Raw genomic sequence first — 10824 nt, forward strand, 5'->3', positions numbered from 1 at the left:
GTATATGTACTAGGACAATGCCCGCGCGTTGCTGCGGAATAGAAAAAAAAATTACGTGACAATATTTTTTTACTTTTCAAAAAATTTGTAGAAAAAAATTATAAAAATTTGTTGGGAATATCTACTAATTGTTGAGCCCGATAAAAATATATTGGTTGTTTCAATGTTATGATCCATTTTTTTTTGGAACCGCAGGCAAAATTAAAAGGTTATATACTTTCTTCGTACCTAAAAAAGCTTTCCAATTGTATCTAAATACGGAGGTATATAGAATATTTTAATTATAGCTACATCCATATTTATAAAATAATTAAGTATAATTTTAATTGTGAAAAAGATCCAAGAAACAATTTCGCTTGTAAATCTCGCAAATTTAAGTGTGTTCGCACAGTTTCGTAAAAAAAGGGATAATTTTTTTGGCCGATTAAAAAAGACAAAATATGTCTCACATGAAACCTTATTTTTAGCACCAAATTTTTTCTTTTTTACACAGACTAAACAACATGCCAATTTTAATGTAAAAAACTTTGTGCGCAAGTAGCATATAAATATATAAACCTAAATTTTTCGTTTGGTATCTTTTAGAGTTTCAAAATGTATCAAAGATGTATTTCAGCATAAAGGGACCATATAGTACCCAAAAACTAAAACTCCACTCCCTAAATCGAAAATTCAAATTGTATGCCAACAGAAATTAACTACGAAGTACTTAAAATCCCCACTGTTCGATATCAAATTGCACCAAAGCAACGAGATATAACGCTCTCATACATCAAGGAATTTGTAAAAAGCACTCGTACTGTCATGGATCAGGGAATCTCTTTACCCTCCGCTGGTTCCTTTTACTAGATTTAGATGTGCGCCTTGGCGCACGATCCCGTGGAACTCGTGCCAAGATGCGATAAAAAAAACTGCCAACATGATAATACACTTCTTACGTTTCATAAACATACATTATCGCTAGGATGGAATTAGGATAAATCACATGAAACTATAAATAAAGCATTAAACCAAGTGTACCAAATATGTTAGAGAGTATACGAAATCATTATGTCAAACACTTTCTATCAAGCTTAGAGAGTACACAAAATCATTATTTGAGTAGCAGAACTTATATACAACCAGCTATTCATTTTGGTTATACAGAAGTGGTTTCTGTTAGACAGAAGTGGCTTCTGTTGCCCTTGCTTTCTCCTTAATTGTTGATTCATATTTGTTTGCTCTACTGGCAACCAAATTCCGAAGTGATATTTATCTGGCTTGTGAAGTGATATCTGTAGATTATACAAAGTCCCACCAGAAAGAAGGGGAAATAAATGAGTGGACATAATCATAGTAAAAAAGTAAAGAAAGCAAAGAAGATATCAAAATTCAGAAGAAAAAATAGAAACAAACAGATAAAAAGTGAGGACTGATATGAAACCAACGACGATACTGGAGAAAAGAGGACTACACCGAAAATGAAGTCGAACCAAAAAAGATAAAATAAAGCAAGGATAATTTGAAACTTGAAGAAGAAATGTGGCAACAAAAAAATGCGATAGAGATAAAACTAACAACCAAGGGGGGAGGGGGCCAAAAAAAGGCGTAGACAAAGAAATCCAATGATAAAAGAAAAGGTAAGGGACTGATAAAAATTAACCGATTAGACAAAAGATAACCTTCATGAAGTATATTTACAAAACAGAAGTGTGCGTGCATGACGTTAATGCAGTTGTCCCCCAACGGACAGCCAAAGATAACCTAGTAGACCAAGGATCTGATGGTTGTCCCCCAACAGACGACCAATGCCTACACAACAGAAGTATACTTCCATCACGTTAATGGTATGATGTAATGTGGTCTTGCATCGCAAGTGGAGAAAAAACATATTGGTAGCAAATACTTATCAAACACATTTCACACACTTGTAGCATCTAATACTGTTATTATGTCATTTGGCTCCAAGGGAGAAAGGCAGCAAGAGTAAAATGAGTGAATGTTCCTTGGCAATTGACATCAACAAGCATAAATAGCGTAGGAGCACATAATTTCAGTTTTCTTTCTTTTTGTTTACCTTGTGAATATCCCCAACTATACACATGTACCAGCTCATTGAAAGACAAGGACCATATGACTAAATCACCCCAAATTATTTTGGTTTAGTCTTTAAAATGCCTAGCCATCAATAATAGATTAACATAAAGGAGGCGGACAAACAATGTTACTTCTATAGTTGGTGCAGCACACACACCAATATGCAAAAAAAAATCTATTAACTGAACAAATACTATCGAAAATGAAAATTGGTAACAAATGGAACTCACCTAACCCGGTCAAATTTCAGGCCCATCCTCTTGCCACCATCCTACCATGCAAAGAGAATCAGAGAACTTCCTCATCCGCTAATCTTCAGTTAGCACGTGAGCATATGATCTGTGCACGCATACTAAGGTCCAGGGGGTTCCGGACCGGTGGTGGGTGGGAGAGATGTTTCAGGAGCATTCTGTTTGTAAGACAATAGAGATAGCAAAAACAAATAAGAATGCTCAAACATATGGTGACAATAGAAGAGCATCAAGGTGAAAAGAAAGCAATCTAGTGGTAAACTCGACCATGCAACAACTAATAACCAGTAAAAGATCCAAGTTGAGTATCGAATATGAGTTATCGACCATACAACAGACGGCTTAGTACACCATTGGAGGCACGTTGAGAAAATAAATACTCCCTATTCAGCTATATGCTCAAGATGCAAAGGAAGTTGTGAAAAATGTAGCTCGCCGTATGCATTTTCTATCTGGATTTTTCTTAAATCCATCGAGTTACAGACAATACAAAGAATCATATGTCGCCAATTGATGTCGGGGATGTAAATCTACCCAAGGATTTTTTTTTTATGTACATCGTATAGAAAATCACAAATGTAATTTACATCTGCAAGAAAATATAAGGAGCATGGGTACTATTGCAAACTGTTTCTAATCAAAAAAATCAGACAGAATACTCCTAAATGATGTAGGTCTGACTTAACTTTAGGCCAAATAGTTGAGATCTAGCCGCGGAACCTCGGACTCATGACATTAGGCAAAAGCCAGCAATAATAATTTAGTTATTTCCTACAAAATAACAGCATAATCCAAGAAATGACTGTCTAGACATTACTCAGTAAGACACAAATCCGAAATTATTTTCAATGAAAAAACAAAACAGAGAAGTACAGCCATTGTTCTACGATAGAACAACAACTTGATTTACTACCTCCTGGAGCTAAATTTTAGAGAAATAAAATAAAGTTCTATACAACATAGCAATATGTGATTTTTACATACGTACATGGTCACTTGCATCAGCATCGACATTTTGGTTTACATAGCTACATGGTCAATACTTCATGGTTTTTGGTCTCCTGAATTAGAGTCACAATTGTTCAGTTTTCTCAGTTGTATAGGTTCAGTTTTCCAACATTGCAAACCCTTCCCAGCGGTGAGGAGAGAGCAGAAGCAAACGTAAAAGAAAGAAAGCGTGCAACTAAGATAAATTATGGCCACTCTTTGGAGACATAGGGATGATGCAAAATATGTTGTGAAACAAAGGATTAGTACCTGAAGAAATATGGTACTCAGGGCAGGAGGAGGGGAGACAGGGCTGGGAGGAGGAGAGAAGGGCGGGTGGCGGCCAGGGAGGCGGATAGTATATATTATATTCATGAGGAAACTAAATGGAAAATTTGGAACATTACAACAATAACATGACAACTTTGTAACTGTAATCTTGGTCTTTGAAATAGTATTATTGTTCATTCATAGATGAGAACTTTAAAATTAATCCTATGGTCTAAATGTTGTAACTAAGAAAAGGCTCAAGAGGATTTACTTAATTACAAAGAAGAATGCAGGAAAAGTAAAAAATGTGTTAAGTGTGCATGATCTGGTATCAATGTTTGCCATTAAACAAAGGACACATGCAACAAAAAAGCAGAGGTAGCTAGCTGCTCATAAGTCATAACCACAGCATATGCCTATGTTTTGCATACTACTTACCATCCAACAACAAAAGTAAAAATATAGTTACATTTCTAGCTTAGAGCAGTCAGCAGGATTAGAACTGAACAATAAGATGACCCAAATCAGTTGCAGCACACAATCCTTTTATCGCAATGCAAGGGAACCGGAAAGATAAGGAGCAAGCATAAAACAACACAAAACAAAGTTGCTGTGATATTACCATATTATCTGGCCTTGTTTTCAGAGTTCAGAGTGAATCTGAAAGACAAAGCATAGTCTGATTGTTTTGTCTTGCTGGCAGCCAAATTTTCTAATGGATTAGAGTTCTGTTTAATGTGTAGACTAATCTAGTAGATCCAGCTGCAAGAGCTTACCTGTTCAAGTCATGCTGAAATAGGCTCATGTAGTTGTTCGGCTCCTCCTATGAAATCATCCCAGACACTTTAATCTTCTTGTCCTCATTCACTTGTATGCGACGACACTGCTCAGATTATTTCTTCTTACTAAGTTCGTTTTAGCTATGATATTTAAGTACCTTCTGCACGAACGATTCATATACTTGACAGCTTGCATCGCTGCAGCATTTTCTCGGGGAGATGATAAATAAAAGGAATCAATATCTGGATATTTCAACGATAGAAAGCATGGTTTGCACGAGAGAAAATATCATGGGTTTTAATTCACTGGTTGTATCTAAATCAAAGAGGAAATATCAGCCAATTGTGCTTTGTCATTGTTCAAAAATATGGCAAAGGAAAACCGGCATACGCCTGATACCAGAATTATATGACACAAGCATAGTAATGACGGCATAAACTTCTTAGTTGAAAGTTAGATTACATGTTCTGATAATGTAGAACATCAAGGCGTATTGCATTCATTATTTACTCACATAAGCATACTTTCATGTATAAACAAAATGCATTACATATATCTGAAAAGAAATTTAAATTGGTGAGGAAAATTTTGCAGATAACTGATAAGACACCATAGATTACGGAAAATAGAACTGTTAAAAACCAGATATACATGGAAGAATTTTTAGAAAAAAATATAAACAGGAAAATATACTCAGCCAGACCTGCGGGAGCATGATTTTCCATGTTTGATTACTGTGGAATAAGCAATTTATCTGAATTCTCTTTAACTGGGATTCACCAAAGAAATACCTTTCCTAAATACAAAACAAAGAAAAACATTAGTGCTCACCATAGACATGAATGATTAGCAGAGAGTGGATCTGAACTGAGAGAGAGTCCATGAAGATGCTGGTACAAAGTGAATAATGGGTAAGCCTGGCATAAACAATGGAAGGAAGCACGAGTGTTAAAGAAATTGTTGAATACAAGAAGATCATCTCATTGACGAAGAATACGACTAACTGTAACGTGAATTTAGATGGAGCAGCAACTGAACCAGTAGCATGCCAATGGTTTGGATAGATACAACTATAAAAGCTAGGCTAGCAATACAAACTACTCTTAGACCATGTGAAACTATAGTAACAAAATGAATTTGCCAATTTGAACATCAGCAAAGAAAATATAGGAATCAACAACTATGCATAGGCATTGTCTATAATTAAGAGAAGATACATAGAAGCAACATACAATGCACTCAATCTCCTGCACAGTCACAGGAATGCTGCTAAAAAACAGGACCGACAAGAAAGGTTTACTAAAACCATTGATTGCAGACCAAAGTGGTACCAAACGCTAGCGGTAACTGTTCCTTTTCTTGTGCAGAATTTGGAGCAAAGGTGAAGTGAGATTAAACAGTATAGTGTTAGCTGAAGTTAGCACAGCAGCAAAGCGTTAACTGAGATTGCAGATCAAAGCATTAGGAGGTGCTGGCTGGTACAACGGAGCAAAGCATCAGCAAGTGTTAACTGAATTAGAAGCCATACTACATGAGAATTATCTTGACTTGAAGAACAAAATAATATATTCCGCACATCCATACTGACTGCAACCATGACCCAAAATAAAGGATTCGGTGTAGGTTATATTTGCTAGTGAATGTACATATATATTCCGAAGAACATGTAAAATCCACGAGCTGAATCGGAACACTTGGACCGAAAATTACCGGCAAGACGAAAACCATTACATGGCACAAGTTCATACTGAATTGCATTTGGAAGCTACAAGAAAATCAGCATGAATAGTTCTTTTGCTATTTGTTAGTATTCGTTTCCGTTAAACACCACCTCACAACATACTTGTATGCTGGGTAGATTTTTCGAAATTTCTACATGTGGCTTTCACATATTTTCAAAGGAAAAGGTGATCGCCACGGGATATTTACCCAAATAAACAACGAGACAGGAGCGGGATATTTACCCAACGAAACATGCATAAATACTGTAGCATGAAAAGAGGCACAATATCGAGTGGGAGAAAAACATGAAAGAAATAGAGATTAATACTGAAGCTTACCTAACTCAGCCCATTTACTTGCAGAAGGACCAAATGGCCATTCTCAGATCACCCAAACCTGAAATGTACCATGCATAATACAAACATTAAGTAAAACATGAAATACAATTAAGTTCTCCAATCATATAAAAATCTATATAAATCAAGAAAATGGTCCAAAGTACATCAGTATTGCTCCAAAAAATGAGAAAACGGCACATGTGCCGGTAATTTCTATCACATATGTATCACTGAAAAAATCAACTTCACTCCAAATTCCCAGCATTTCTCCCTCGAGCAATGAAACATGCATAAATATCATGAAAAGAAGTAAAATATTTGATGCAACCATACCATGCATACTGGGAGAAACTGGAAAGAGACAAAGATTAACTACAAATTATTACCTAATTTAGCCATTTACATATAGAAGAAGGATCAAATGGGCATTATCAAATCAGCCAAACCTGAAATCCATCATGAGTCATGCAAACATTAGGTAAAGAAGAACGTAAAATCATTACGTTTTCAAATTAGATAATTATTATCTATAGAAACCAAGAGAGTGCACCATGCCCTGCAGACAATAAACTATTAGAAGGGGTTGTAGCTTCAGATCCTTCTCTTTATCTCAACAACACCAAATCCAGGGACCAGTTCTGAGATCCTCAACAACAACATTGACTCTTCTCTTTAGTTCTTACCCTGAACATGGCAAAAACTTAAATATAAACTATAAGGAAAATTAAATTAGGATGCATATGGTCCTTATAAGAGACAAATAAGATGCATACTTTATTTTAGAAAACATAAGTGCTCACAATAAGATGATTAATTGCTCCGAAACCATATGTATTTTGATCTGAACGACTGATCATTTGTTTTAGACCAAACTGAAGCAAAATGAAGTCGTATCTACTCTGAAAAAATAGCTTATTAATTGTGGAGACTATTTTGATCTGAACAAATAATTATAATTTTACCATATTTTACATATCCACCAAACTGTCATGCATAACCTATTTTATAGATAAATAGATAAAAGCACAAAGTAGCCATTAAGGCATTACAACCATTTATTTCTAGATAGAGCTGACATCAACGGAAACTTAAAAATAATCAGCAAAAGGTACAGACCTCAGATATAGAAGGCAAAAAGCACGTGAGCATCATCTTCCAGATTTCCGCACTGTATCTACATGTTCCATATTTCCATTCATGACAAACCTGCAAATCATGAGGGATGAGAACCCTTCTGCACCACTGTACTAAGACATATGAGGAAGTTAGTAAATATTAGTGTCTTGCACTTACCAAAGAGTGTTGTCGAACATGACCCAGTCAACGTCCAAGGACAACTCTCGGGTACACATAGTTCTGCAGCCACCAGGAGCACACCGAACACACACTGACGGTTTCATGTGGTGTCGCGGCTGCTTAGTGGCGCGAGCTCATGGAGAGGGACGAACAGGGCGACGGCAACGGGGAGGACCAGAATAGCCGGGAACAGGTCGACGGAACCAACGCCATGGATGCCCCTCTCGGGAGTGTGCTCCTCTTGCGTTGCATCGAGGAAGATCGCGAAGTCGCTGGTGCCGAGCACAGAAGGAGCATGTGCTCCTCGGGCTGAGCGGCGAGGACGAGGCAGGTACAATGTGTCGGACAACATACAACAAATATCTCAATGGAGGATGTAACTCTACTCTAACTAAAATCAAAGGCAAAATATAGGCCCATAGATTTGCTAACCAGTACTTAAGTTGGTTGACCAAACAAATCAGTTTTGATTCTTTATCTCCTCGCAACACAAAAAATCAAAAGAATAAGAAACACAATATGGGAACAACCTGCTAGGAATATTGTCAAACACCTTGTAGGCATATATACATGGAATCTGCATAGTTTATAAGTAAAGCAATTTCTGCATGTGTAGTTCGGTGTAAGGCGGGGAAGAAAACAAAGAGTTGATATAACTTCAAACGGTTGCAATGACAAGGTTCATTATGGCAAGGGGAGATGAAGAGGAGCGGCCATACACGTAGCAGCAGGATAGAAGACAAGACAAACATTGGGGTGAAGCCTGGAGGAGGGAGAGGCACAACAACCTGCGAGAGGTAGACTGTAATCCTCCGGAGATGGAGATGCCGCAACCCTCCTGGTGACCTCCCTGAGCAGGGTTGGAGAGAGAGAGAGAGAGTTTGAGGGAGAGAGAATACCAGAGAGATGCAATAGCCTTCAAGGAAGACCCGTGAGTGGGGAATACCAGAGCAAGTGAGGAAGAGATGCAACGCAGCTGCTCTCCCACCGACGACCCGACCCACGGCACTGGCCTGCTCCGCTCCAGTCGGCTCCAATCGGTCCTCGCGACAGAGCGTGGTGCGCACAAGGAGGGGATTGGGGAGGACGAAGCGGGCGGGCGGATTGGGCTGTGGCGACTTTGGAGGCCTCAATCAAGAGGATAATGGAGAGGGGCTCGGTCGTGGACTCCACGCCGAGGAGCTCGGGAGAGCTTCCTCCTCCGCCCCCTCGCCTTCTATCTCGACGAAGAAGACCACGACGGCACCCAGGACCGGGATGAGGCGCGGTCTGGGTCGGCGACCTTCATCGGCGGCCGCAGGTCCTCGTCGGTGGCCCGGCGCACGGCGAGGGCCGAGGCCGCCGCCTCCCGCAGCTCCCGCGCCACCTCGGTCGCCGCCGCCGCCTACTCCTCCAGGCCACGCGCGTCGTCGTCGTCCATTGCTTCCGCCTGCGTCCTCGTCGGCCGCGCGGCGCACGGCCTGGCGCGCGGGGGAGATGGCGGTGGTAGGACCGGCGGCGGGCTGAGCAGGAGAGGAGCCGCACGGGATTGGAGGAGGAGAGACGAACAAGGAGGGGACTGGGGTGGGGATCGAGAGAGACGAACGGGAGGAGACCCCTGCCTTTTCCCCTCCTTCCGCGTGGAGGAGATATTTTCCACGGCTGACGCGAGGCGAGTGCAACCCTGAAACGAGCCACAACAAGCGACACGCGGGTCCGACCGACCGTAGGACCCAAAGGCAGCTAGACGCGGGTAGACGTTGGACGTTGCATGTCTTTCTCTAGCGGAAACGAACGGCTGAGATCAAACTTTGGCTAGTAACGAGTAAAAATCTGACGGTCCACATGCTCAGAGCGCTGTGAATCCCCCTATGGGGGGCATCTATTATATCTCTTAACTAGATTTAGATGTGCGCCTTGGCGCACGATCCCGTGAAACTTATCCCAATCCACACTTTATAATAACAATAACAATTAGGTGCGAAAATGATAACTTTTTTAGGTTTTAGAAAACAAAGCCAATGCAGTAACCTTAAGATAAAAAAAACACAAAATTAAAAATTACAAACAGGATAAGAAATGTTTATATATACAACCAAGAAAATAGAGGAACATATTACAGTACCAAGCACTCGATGGCTATGTCAAGAACAATAGGCGCAAGGAACAACAAACTCATCATCTACATAAGTTTGGCATTGCCGCAACACAATATTTAGAGGTTACATCACACAAGAAACGTAAACCTAATTTGGTACCGACACCACCAAAATCTAACACCGCTGCAAATGAAAAGATAAATTAACCAACAATTAGATACAAGGAAAATGAAAGAAAACAATAAGAATAGAAGATTAACTCATATTTTGCTACAATAAAACCATGACTATATCTAAGAGAATTAACTCTTCCTGTTCTCTCCAAATGTTTCCAGGACATCATCTCCATGTTTAAGTGTAAAGCTCAAGCCTTGCAGGTTAATAAGATTGTTCTAAACTGTGTCATCGTGTGGTTTTGTCCACCAAAATTGCTAAGATACACAATATTATTTCAGACCCAAGTTCGAGTTTTATTTGATTTAATAGAAAATATAAAGACTTCATGATGATTAATGATCAGGTTAAGATGGATCTAAACCACTCCATTTTTTCTATACACATACAACCTCCCAACAGTTAAACAACTTATTAGAAACGCAAGACAACCAGTATGAAATGCTAGAAAAAACGGCTGCACTTCAAGGATAGCCCTCAACGTCGAGGAACATCTGCTAGAGTGTATGTGCGACTCATTAAAATCATGACTTCAAACAAATAGTTTTTTTGGAAGTATCCATGGTTACTACCAATGAATAGGATAGAATGAAGACATCTCTCACAGCAAGAAAAAACAGCCCCAATCACATATGAAATTGTCATAGATCAATAAAAGAATACTGAAATACTTGAGAGATGCAAAAAGAAGGAGGATTATCCCCTGTTTCAGCTGGCAGCGGCCTGCAAGAAGTCAAATATGAATTCAATCTAATTATTAGGGGCTACAAAGGGAGTGATGCAATTCTACAAATGGCAATTTGATAAGCCCACAGGCAGTAGCCAACGACTCTTAATACTTGTTTTTGCCAC

General features: G+C 39.3%; 1 long non-coding RNA gene across 1 annotated transcript; it reads right to left on the reverse strand.

Annotated features, from left to right (window-relative positions):
• Positions 1 to 5191: 5191 nt before the first annotated feature.
• Positions 5192 to 7892, reverse strand: LOC124686953. The gene is made up of 6 exons (XR_006998025.1): positions 7718 to 7892; positions 7541 to 7630; positions 6975 to 7108; positions 6811 to 6870; positions 6425 to 6482; positions 5192 to 5281 (listed from the first exon to the last, which is right to left on the reverse strand). It is a non-coding gene; the product is annotated as an uncharacterized LOC124686953 (long non-coding RNA).
• Positions 7893 to 10824: the final 2932 nt, after the last annotated feature.

The sequence above is a fragment of the Lolium rigidum genome, chromosome 2 (assembly GCF_022539505.1).
Source record: "Lolium rigidum isolate FL_2022 chromosome 2, APGP_CSIRO_Lrig_0.1, whole genome shotgun sequence".
In the NCBI taxonomy this organism is placed as follows: Eukaryota; Viridiplantae; Streptophyta; class Magnoliopsida; order Poales; family Poaceae; genus Lolium; species Lolium rigidum.